General features: G+C 38.3%; 1 long non-coding RNA gene across 1 annotated transcript; it reads right to left on the minus strand.

The window, feature by feature from the left end:
* On the minus strand, nt 1–10,931 carry LOC145510504 (uncharacterized). Its single transcript, XR_014057061.1, has 2 exons — nt 10,678–10,931; nt 1–3,710 (listed from the first exon to the last, which is right to left on the minus strand). It is a non-coding gene; the product is annotated as an uncharacterized LOC145510504 (long non-coding RNA).
* Between the last annotated feature and the right edge of the window lie 1,295 nt (nt 10,932–12,226).

Consider the following 12,226-nt stretch of genomic DNA (forward strand, 5'->3'; position numbering starts at 1 on the left):
TGCTGGGAGATTGTACTTCATTATTCAAGAATCTGTCACATGTATGCTATCTTTGTGGAAGAATTTGGCAAATTAATTAATTAGTCTTTTCTATAACCTAAGCACTCTCACCACACAAACCCTCCTGCACTGTGCATTCTGTCTTCAATGTCAGCAGAGCCACAACCCACAAACCTTCGTGGCATTCAGACTCAGCCATCTGTACAAGGGGCAGGAGGTGAGCAGAACTGCTTCCCTGGGGCCTGAATGGTGTTGGTCTGAAGAGCAGGTGTTTAGGGAATGGGCTGTGCTTACTATAGTTTTGAACACTGATGGACAATGGTGACCATGTGTTCTCCAAGGAATTTATTTTTTTCTGACATGTGAGGTCTTCTAAAATGTGGGGGCCAGAATAGCGACCCTTTTTGCCTGTGTCTGGGCACTACTGTACACTGGTGTGACCATAGCAGTTGTTAAAATGTTGAATTACATCTATATAATTGGTAACAAATGCTGCTCTGAGACCGAGCTAACCCCTCCCCAAGACTCTTGCCACCCTGACCCTCCTTAAAGACAACCTCCCTGTCTTCCCCATGATCCACAACTAAAGGGTTAATGCTAAACACTTTGCTGACAAAGCTATGGTTTTTCCAGTAGTCATGTATGGATGTCAGAGTTGGACTGTAAAGAAGGCTGAGCACCGAAGAATTGATGCTTTTGAACTGTGGTGTTGGAGAAGACTCTTGAGAGTTCCTTGGACAGCAAGGAGATCAAACCAGTTAATCCTAAAGGAAATCAACCCTGAATATTCATTGGAAGGACTGATGCTGAAGGTGAAATTCCAATACTTTGTCCACCTGATGCAAAGAGCCAACTCATTAGAAAAGACCCTGATGCTGGGAAATATCAAAGGCAGGAGGAGAAGAGGACAGAGGATGAGATGGTTGGATGGCATCACCAACTCAATGGACATGAGTTTGAGCAAGCTTTGGGAGATGGTGAAGGACAAGGAAGCCTGGTGTGCTGCAGTCCATGGGGTCGCAAAGAGTTGGACATGACTGAGTGACTGAACAAAAACATATTGAACATAAAGCACATACTATTCTGCATCTTATTTATTTATTTTTTGGCTTGAGACATTTTGGCCATCTTTTCCTCAGTACATAGGGAACACTCCTTTAGAGCTGTTGCCTGTACTTGTTCTGATTGAATGATAGATGAGCCAATCACATTGTTAGATATAAGCAAATAACCAATGAAAACTGTGCCCTTGCTTCTGTAGTCAGGTTTTTCAAAGAGAGACAAGTGATGATGGGAACAAGTGGGTTCTATTAGAAGACAAAGCCAAAGTAATGGCTGGGATACTACAGGTAAACTCCGTTTGACCAGAGGGCACACTGTGGCCACCTTAACCACTTTGGTTTCCTCAGAACAAACATCTCTGGCAGGAACCTGGGAGCAAGACAAACTGGAGTCATGAAACGTGGTTAATGATTAATTAACTTGAGGCTGATGCCTAGTATCTTAAAAACGTCCTGCCTGAGACCAAGAGTAGAACATTTAGAAAGACATAAAGTTTATGCCAATTTTTCCTTATTTGTTTGCAACTCAAATAAATGAGCCCTGCTTTCTTTTTTGAGAAACCTGTCATTTGGTAGGTTGAATTTAATTGGATAGGTTTGGTGAAAGTAGAGAAAGTTTTTTTTCTCTGTCCCTTCTTCTAAGTAATATCCCATTGTGTGTGGTTGTGTGTCTTACATCTTATTTACCCATTCATGTATTGATGGACACTGGGTTGCTTCCCTATCTTAGTTATTGTAAATAATGCTGCAATGAACATAGAGGTGCATATAACTTTTCTAATTAGTGTTTTCATTTTCTTCAGATAAATACCCAGGAGTGAAATTGCTGGGTCCTATGGTAGTTCTATGTTTAATTTTTTTGAGGAACTCCCATACTGCTTTCCACAGTGGCTGCACCAATTTACATTCCCATGAACAATGCATGAGTGTTCCCTTTTTTCCACATCCTTGCCAACATGTTTATTCAGATACTCTGCCTATTTTTAAAATGAGGTGTTTTTTTTTTTGATGTTGAGTTGTATGAGTTCTTTGTATATTTTGAATATTAACTTCTTATAGATATATTATTTGCAAGTATGTTCTCCCATTCAGTAGGTAGCCTTTTCGTTTTGTTGATTTCCCTGGTTTTGCAAAAGCTTTTTAGTTTGATATAGAATCATTTGTTTATTTTTGCTTTTGTTTCCCTTATGTGAGGGGACATATAAAAAAGATCACTAAAACTGATATCAAAGAGCATCCTGCCTATGTTTTCTTGTAATTTCTTCTACTAAATACCTTCTTGAATATTCTCTGAACTCTTAAAAGGTCTACAGAAGTAATCTCTAGGCTGAATAGCAGGCCTAATTGTTGGGCACCTCTGACTTAATGGATTTTTCAGACTATGGGAAAGATAATGGTCATTGCCACAGACTTCTGGTATAAGCATCTAAAAGCAGATGGACAACACAAATAATATAACTAATATTTTATAATAACTATGAATGGAATGTAACCTTTAAAAATTGTGAATCACTGTGTTGTGCACCTAAAACTTATCTGATATTGTACACCAGGTATACCTCAATGAAAAATAACAACAAAATCTAACTTCAAAAGACCAGCTTCTAGGCTTCCCAGGTGGCCCAGTGGATAAGAATCCACCTGTCAATTCAGGGGATACAGATTCGATCCCTTTTCTGGGAAGATTCCACATGCCGTGATGGGGCAGCTAAGCCTGTGTGCCACAACTACTGAGCCTGCACTCTAGAGCTGCAGACCCCAACAAGAGAAGCCACCACAGTGAGAAGCCCGTGCACCCCAACAAAGAGTAGTCCCTGCTTGCCGCAACTATAGGAAGCCTGCACAAAGCAATGAAGACCCAGTGCAGCCAAAAAAAACAAAACCAAGAAAAAATGAATAAAGAAAAAAGACAGATGGGATCTTTCTCTCTTCTCTCCTCCTCTTCCTCCTTCTCCCCATCCTCTTCTCCTTCCTCCCCCCTCTTCTCGCTCATCTGTCTCTCTAGACCCATATACTGTAGGCCTGATAGTGTGGGTTACTTTGAAGGAATGTGGTAGCTCTACGACAGGCCTATGTATAATAGGACAAAGAAGAAATTCCTAGAAAATAGACACTGTCCAAACAAAACAACAGGGTCCATAACAGTTGGGTTTGATAAGACAGGGTTCTAATCAGGCCCTGTTACTTACTTGGTATTTGAACTTGAGCCAGTTCACCCCTTTCTTTGGAACTCAGGGTATTCATCCTTGAAATGATACATTTGGCCTGATTGATTCTAGAATTCCTTTAGGAATCTTCAGTGTGCTAGTGGTAAAACTAAGGCTTCAAACCAGGGCTTCTGTTTCATGCACCTCTCCTCTGGCTAGCAGCCATCTCCAGTCCAATGAGTTCCCTGTCTTCTGCCTTTGCTCCACAGGGCCAGGATAAAGATATTAACCGTAGCTGGTAACTTCCAAGGAAGATTGTGTACATTTCTTGATTTATGTTATAGGTAAAATGTGAATCACGAGGACTCATTTTTCCCTTTTGACTTTGTGATTACCTTGTGATTTCAGAATTGTTTTTTCTTCAGAGAATTCAGAGAATGTGAGATATTGGAAAGTCATTTGTCCAGGAGTTCTTAATCCAGATTGTGTGAACTGCTGGGGTCTGAGAACATACAGAAATTACAGGAAGAATGTTGTGTGTATGTACATGTATCAGTCTATGGAGAAGATTAATTTATTTTTTTTGACATAATCCAAACTGCTTTTTTAAAAAAATTGAATTAAAAATTTTTAAACACCAAAAACATTTTTATTGGGGTATAGCCAGTTAACAATGTTGTGATAGTTTTAGGTGAACAGTGAAGGGACTCAGCCATACATATACATGTATCCATTCTCCCCCAAATCCCCTTTCCATACAGGCTGGCACATAACATTGAGCAGAGTTCCATGTGCTATACAGTAGGTTTTTGGTGGTTAGAGGATTAATTTTTAAAGCCAGTTAATTTTAATCTCAGGTATATTTTACAGGTTAAATATTCAATTTGATGAGTTTCTGCAGATATGTAACTTGAGCAACCACCATGCAAAACAGAATATAAAACGTTTCCATCACTTCAGAAGGTCATTCCTTGTGCCCCTTCCCAGTCACTCTTCCTCCTGCTCCCTCCCCTGGAAACCACTTTCTGACTTCTGTCACCATAGATATTTTCTTTTTTTAGAATTTCATATGAATGGAATAATAAAGTCTTTACTTTTGCCCATGTATGTGGCATCTTTTGCTCTGCACAATGTTTTTGAGATTCATTCATGGGTCTTTGTGTATGTAAGAGTTAGTTCTTTTATACAGCTAAGTATTTTTCAATTGTATAAGTATATAACAATTTGTTTATCTCTTTCCTTTTGATCAGTATTTGAATTATTTCCATTTTGCACTATTATGAATAAGGTTTCCTTGAATATACTTTTGAGTACTTATAATGAGTCTTTTTGTATACTTATACTTTCATTTCTCATGGATAAATATCCAGGGCAGGGATAGAATTATAGAACATTTCCATCACCTCAAAAAGAAACCTCATGCCTATACTCAGTCCCCATTCACACCCGCCCCATTAGGCAAACACCAATCTACTTTCTGTGTCTATATGTTTGCTTTTCTGGACATTCTGTATAAATGGGATTATACGATTCCACATCTCTTTTCATGACTTTCCTTCCTCATTGTTTGAGTGTCAGCTAAAATGTTATCTCTTCCCTCAAATTTTAATATTATTCCCCATGTCAGCTCCTTATTTGCTTCCTTTGTAGAACTTACTGCAATTAGTATTTATTTATTTATTTTTGTCTAGTTGCTTTTGTCTGTTGGTGCCATTGGAACACAGTTTCTGTGAAGGCCAGAAGCATTTCTGTTTGCTGCTGTCAGATCCCCAGGATCTACCTAGTTCAGTGTTTAACACAGAGGAGTGCCCAGTAAATATTTCTTGAGTGAATGAATGTTTAAAAAAATGTTGCATTTTGAAGAGCAACTCCAAGCTTTTCCCTTGTAGAGGTCATAAACTACAATAAATAGCACTCACAAATTGTCAAAACTCTTCAGCAGGGACTTTCATATCACAAGGTCCAATGTAGCAAATGTCTGTGTGCTAAATGATTTGGGAAGCAGAACAAAGATTGGGGATTGATCTGTAGGCAGCATTTTCCAGCCTGCTGCCATGCCCGTCTGTGGTGCTCTTGGACTGGGGCTTTGTTTGTCTCGGGGCATGTGGGAGAGTTATGATGTCTCCCATTGTTCGCATAGTTCTATTAATACTGTTAGGCTGTTTACTTGGCCTGTGCTGACTGCCAGGCTGCTCTCCTACCTCAGCCCCTCGCTTGTTTCTTCAAAGGTTTTAGTTTGAACAAAAAGTACTTCCTTTGTTCATAGGCCAACTGAGGATTTGAAGCATTTAGAATTTTTTATACACAAGCCACGAGGAAATACTGTCCAAACTGTATGAAGCTGCAGGAACCTGTAGGAATTGACAAGTTGACTTTGAGTTGAGCAGAAGCTGGGAAGAAGCCTTTCAGGGACTTTGAATGGAATTATGAGTGCTTTCTGTCTAGGTGGGTACCAGTCTGTGAGCATCTGAGTCTTAGAACTCCCTGGTTTGGTACATTGAACAACATAAGCAGGTTTGAAGAAGCCATGCTCCTTTCCTTTTTTTAAAAAAATTAATTTATTTATTTTAATTGGAGACTAATTACTTTATAATACTGTAGTGGTTTTTGCCTTACACTGACATGAATCAGCCATGTGTGTACATGTGCCCTCCATCCTGAGACCCCCTCCCTCCTCGCTCCCCACATGATTCCTTCTTGAAGGCTTTGCCATTTCTGTGAATCTGAGGAGGGGGCATTGGCCTTAAGGTCCTACATGGGAAATGCCAGTATTGTGTTGACCTCTACATGCATATCTCTTCTATTCTAGCCTCCCTGGAGATAGGAACTATGATGTTCTTTTTGTAAGATGAATAAGTATATGAAGAAGCCCACTCAAGATCCCTCAGCTAGTTAGTTACTGGCAGGGTTGGGATTTGAACCTTCTGATTCCGAAGCTCCTTTCTTTTAAAAAAACTATTTTTATTTCTTTTTCTTAATAATAATAATAACACTTCTTTAAACATTTAAAATTTTATTGTAGTAAGAGCACTTTACATGAGATCTAACCCCTTAACAAATGTTTATGTATACAGTACAGTCCTGTTGACTATAGGTACAGTTGTTAATACAGCAGATATCTAGAATTTGCACATTTTGCCTGACTAAAACTGTATGCCTGTTGATTAGCAACTTCCTATTTTCCACTCTCCCCTGGCAACCATCATTCCACTCTGGTTTTATGAATTTGACTATTTTAGATACATCATACCTGTGGAATTATGCAGTATTTGTCTTTCTATAACTGGTTTATTGAGAGAGTGGGCATCCTTGCCTTGTTTCTGATCTTCAAGGAAAAGATTTTAGTTTTCCACTTTTAGAATGATGTTTGCTGTGGGTTTTTCATATATGGCCTTTATTTTGTTGAGGTGCTTCCTTTCCTTTACTAATTTGTTGACAGTTTTTTATCATGAATGAATATTGAATTTTGTCAAATGCTTTTTCTGTATCTATTGAGATGATCATGTGATTTTATCCTTTATTTAATGTGGTGTATCAATTAGTTGATTTTTGTATGTTGAACCATTCTTGTATCCCAGTGATAAATCACACTTGGTCATGATGTATGATCCTTTTACTATGTCAGTCTCCATATTCGCTACAGGCCTTTTCAGACTTTCCATTTTTTTTCATAGTAGTCTTGGTAGGTTGTAAGTTTCTAGGAATTTATGGTTCTTCTAGTTTTATTTTATTGTGATTAGAAAAGATACTTAGTATGACTTTAATCTTAAATTTGTTAAGACTTATTTTATGACCTAATATGTGGCCTATCCTGGAGAAAGTTCTGTGTACACTTGAGAAGAATATGTATTCTGCTGCTGTTGGATAGAATGTTCTGTATGTCTTTTAGATCCACTTCATCTATAATGTGTCCAAGTCCTCTGTTTCCTTATTGATCTTTCATATGGATATTCTATCCATTATTTAAAGTGAAGTATTGAAGTTTGTTACTATTATTGTATTGCTGTCTATTTCACCCTTCAGTTTTGTCAAGTTTTGCTTCATATATTTAAGTGCTCTAATGTTGGGTACATGTAATTATTATATCTTCCCAGTGTATTGATCCTTTTATCATTACATAATGTCCTTCTAAGTCTCATATGACAGTTTTTGACTTAAAGTCTGTTTCATCAAAGTAATTTTTAATAATTAGGTTTATTACTGCCTCCTTAGGGGCCAGATATGGTGACCAACTCTGTAAAGAGCTCAGAAAATGAAAAAACAGGAGGTTCTAGTCTATAAGAAACATAAAGTCACTAGAATAATTATCAGGAGATCATGTTTTTTTATGACTGTCTATGTGACGTTGGAAATATGACCTGGACTTTCTGAGTATTGTTCTGAGGCCGGTAAAATGTAGTAGTAATATCTATTCACTTCAAAGGGTCATTGAAAAGCTTGAGAGGGAAAATGGATCATTCATTCATTCCCCCATAACTATGGATTGAGTGCCAATCATGCATTCAGACTTAGGGCTAGATGTCAATCTAATAGGGCACATGGATGCCCCTGCCCCATCATAGAGCTTACAGTTTAGAGAGGGAGACAAAATAAGCACTTAGAATATAACACGAGAAATTCTATAATGAAGGCATAGGGTAATATGGAAATGCCTAGCATGTACACCTATCTCCCAAAAGATTCCAAAAAACTTTGTGAACTTTTCAGCATTATTCATGCTACAAAACATAATTACTATAGTCTGTGACATTGTATTGTGTAGTTTCACTAGATTTGTTAAAGCATGCTGTAGTCAACCTGGATTGACCTGGCAATCAGAAATTTATATCTCTGCCAAACAGATGGAATTGAAGGAAAGTTTTGAAGGCATTTTGAGCAAAGTATAGGAAGGATAATCCTAACCACAGATGTCATTCAAATTTTGCTGTGAAACAAGGTGTCTGGTTACTGGATGTAAAGGTTCTAGCCCAGGTCTAGGTGTAGGGTAACCTAGTTTTGCTCCTGGTCTGAACTGTTGTCTGGACAAGTCACTTTCTCTGCCACAGTGTGTGTCATGAGGGCAGGGATTCTTTTTAGTGTTCTTTTGTTCATGAGGCATCCCAAGAACCTAGAGAGAGGCTAGCAAATGATAGTGTGTGGAGCAGCTAATAGTTGACTGACTGCTTGATTGTTTTTTGGGGCTCTCATTTTTCTTTCCTGAACATAGGAATGGAACTAGAAGGGAATTGAACTGATTGATCTCTGAGTACTCTTTTGATTCAGTAGTTTGAATCACTAAAAATCATAAAATCCAGTTGAGAGAGCTTAGTCATGTGATAGTGGAAATAGTCTCAATACTTGATGGCCTAGTAAGAGCAACTGAATGTCTAATTGTGATACACATGGTTTTAAATTCTTCAGTTTTTGGCTCTAGCTTTTCAACAGAGTATACCTCTCTCACAAATGTTTTTATTTTTCATTTGTTTTTGTGGCATTTTATGATGAGCTGCCTGAATTTGTTATTTTTGGAATAATAATGGGAAAGGTAAGGAGATAATACATTTATTACTATTACTGCTATAGGAATTTACAACCCTAAAGATATAAGATGACATTTAAAAATAGTAGTTTTCAAGAAAAGTAAAAACAAATAGTTGAATATATATATATTTTTCTCACAGTAGGTGGCTAACATTGCATTAGCCTGGAGGATGATGGAGTAATTGTTCTTAGCAAGCTCAAACTTTGTTCAATAATATAATTTTAAAAAACCTTTGCTGATATCAGTAATGTTACTGCTACTATATTATGGTATGCTTCTATTCATTCTTATAGATGTGGTAACTGAGACTTACATGATTTTCCCCAAAGAGAACCTTAGACTGTTGAGTTTGTAACATCTAGGCAGTATTCAATGACTATTAACTATTATTATTGTTATTATTATAATCAAGAAAATAACATACCCAGTGGGCTTCGCAAGTGGCTCAGTGGTAAAGAATATGCCTGTCAATGCAGGAGACATGGGTGCAATCCCTGGGTGGGGAATATCCCTTGGAGAAGGAAATGACAACCCACTCCAGTATTCTTGCCTGTAGAATCCCGTGGACAGAGGAGCCTGGCAACCTACAGTCCACAGGGTCTCAAAGAGTCAGACACAACAGTGATTGAGCATTAGCATGGACGTACTCGGTGCTTGGCAAAGCTGGGCTACAGAGCCCAATTTGTCTGATATTTTGAGTCCAATAGTGGCATAAGATAATGCTGTACCCTTAACACTGTATAGTGAATAAGCATATCTATATTTATTTTATCATATATGTTATATATATAGTTGATTTACAATTTTATATTTGGTTTGTAATTTTTTTTTTGTTTCTGTTATTCTATTTTTTACTATGCTGAGTCTTTGTTGCTGTGCAGGCTCTTCTCTAGCTGTGGCAAGTGAGGGGTACTCTCTAGTTGCGGTGCATGGGCTTCTCATTGCAATGGCTTCTCCTGTTGTGGAGCACAGGCTCTAGGGTCATTAGGTTCAGCACTTTGCAGCTATCAGACTCTAGAGGACCGGCTTAGTAGCTGTGGCATATGGGCTTAGCTGCTTCACGGCATGTGGGATCTTCCCGGATCAGGAATTGAACCCCTGTCTCCTGCATTGGCAGGAGGATTCTTTACCACTGAGTCACCAGGGAAACCCCAATAACTTTTTTTTTAAGTGTCTTTTCCTCACTCCCTGTTTTCATGGAATTATGCCTTGTCAGAGAAGAATGTGCCTTTAAAAAAAAGTTCAAATATAGTTGACTTACGATATTACATTTCCTTTCAGGTATACAGCATAGTGATTAAATATTTTATGGAAAAGATACATTTTTAAAGCTCATGTGATTTGACCCTTTTAATGTGAAAGATACGGGGAAACAGGTCCAGGTTAAATGACTTACTCAAGGTCACTTGGTGAGCTGTGCTAGTGTTATTAAGGATGAGAGCCCAGATTTCCATGCTGCCACCTAGCCCCTCTGGGAGGAGGATAGAGCTGGGTGGTGTGTGAGAGCTTGGCCCCTGGAGCCTTCCACGCTGCAGTCCATCTGGGGTGGGGAAGGACTGCCAGAGGAGGCTCGATGACCCTCAGCAGGGCTGAGATAAATGGGCTTTGTTTGACAAGTGCAGAAAACCAGAGCAAGTGGTCAGAGAGCACTGTATGGAAAATGGTCACAGGAGCAAATTCTGTGCATTTATACAAGGCAACCATTGTATAGTGACATGAAATTATTAATGTGATAGGGTTCTTCTCTTCAGGTGTTCATTTGTCAGTCCTAGAAAGCCCTATAGGACAAAGTATTAGTGTTAGTTATATCCCCTCTATTTCCTCTGCCTGAAACATGTGTTGTTCTCTCCCTATCCTGTTACAGCAGAACCCAGCACTGAGTGATGGAAGGACCTCTGGGTTAAATCCCAGGATAGAGAGAGGAGAGAAGGAGCTGGAGACAACCTACCTTGGTTTGAGACCTGTTTCTGCCACTTCCTGGCTGTGTCCACTTGGGTGAGTCACTTAACCTCTCTGAACCTCTGTTTTCTTCTCTGTAAAATGGGATAATAATGCAATACATTGTGAGGATTAAATCTGTGAAATTCTAAGCAAGGTGCCAGGACATAATAAGCTGTCAATGAATGTTAGCTACAGAACAAATAAATCCCAGCTTTGTTGGAATGTTGCTGTGGTAACTGGGCAGATTGACTTCCTCTCTCTGGAATTCAGATTTTTCAGATGTAAATAAGATGGTTATGATGGAGATTCTTCCTACTTGATTATTCTGTGATTTCAAGCTTGCCCTTGTCCTCCATCAGTAATAATCTCTCCCTTACGAACCCCTTGAAGCCCTACATTTGGGTCTCTCTTAAAACACATTTCTGGTCTTTGTTTATAATTAATTTTTATCTGTATCTGCTTGAGAACATGTTTATCCCAATGACCTACCCATAGTAAATGCTCAACAAATGGTTTCTGAGTAGATGTACAAATAGTAAGGGCTTCCCTGGTGGCTCAGCGGTAAAGAATCCACCTGCCAATGCAGGAAATGTGGGTTCAATCCCTGGGTCAGAAAGATCCCCTGGAGAAGGAAATGGCAACCCACTCCAGTATTCTTGCCTGGAAAATCCCATGGACAGAGGACTCTAGTCCATGGGGGTCGCAAAAGAGTCAGACACAACTTAGTGACTAAATAACAACAACAACAAATAGTAATCTTTTTGGTTCTAGTGCTTCTCAGAGTGAGCAGTCAGGTAGCTTTGTTCTGCCTTCTTAAGCTTTCTATTATGGAACATTTTGAATACATACATAAGAAAGAATAACAAAATGGGCTGCCATGGACCCTCTATCCAGCAATGTTAATTATTCAGTTATTCATTCATGAGTAATCTTATTTGATCTAGTCCTTATATTCCACCTCCTCCCTCCAAGGCTGCATACATCATATAAAGTATTCGAGCTTCAGCATCAGTCCTCCCAATGAATATTCAGGGTTGATTTCCTTTAGGATTGACTGGTTTGATCTCCTTGAACAGTAATTCTTTAATATCATCGAATATTCATTGTGTTCACATTTCCCTGATTTTCTTTCAGTATGTGTTTGTGTGTGTGTGTATTTACAATTTATTTGAATCAAGACCCAGTTCAGGTACATGCATTGCTTTTGGTTGATATGTCTGCTGAGTCTCTTTTGAATTGTCTATTTCTCTTTTCAATTCTGTTATTTTTTCCTTTGTGTATTTTGGGATTCTGTCATTAGGTATACACATTTTTATAATTGTTATATATTCTTCATTAATTTAGAAATTTTGTCTCTAGTAACAATTTTTGTCTGAAGGTCTATTTTGTCTGAAATTATTATAGCCATTTCAGCTCTCTCTTTTTGCTTCGTATTTCTTTTCCAATACTTTTACTTTCAACCTATTTGTGCTTTTGAATCTTATAGATAGTGTACAGTTGGATCATTAAAAAAAGTCCATTTTGCCAAGCTCTGCCTTTTAACTGGAGTGTTTAAT

Source organism: Giraffa tippelskirchi, chromosome 6 (genome assembly GCF_054371585.1).
Source record: "Giraffa tippelskirchi isolate mGirTip1 chromosome 6, T2T-mGirTip1v1.2.pri, whole genome shotgun sequence".
NCBI classification, from domain to species: Eukaryota; Metazoa; Chordata; class Mammalia; order Artiodactyla; family Giraffidae; genus Giraffa; species Giraffa tippelskirchi.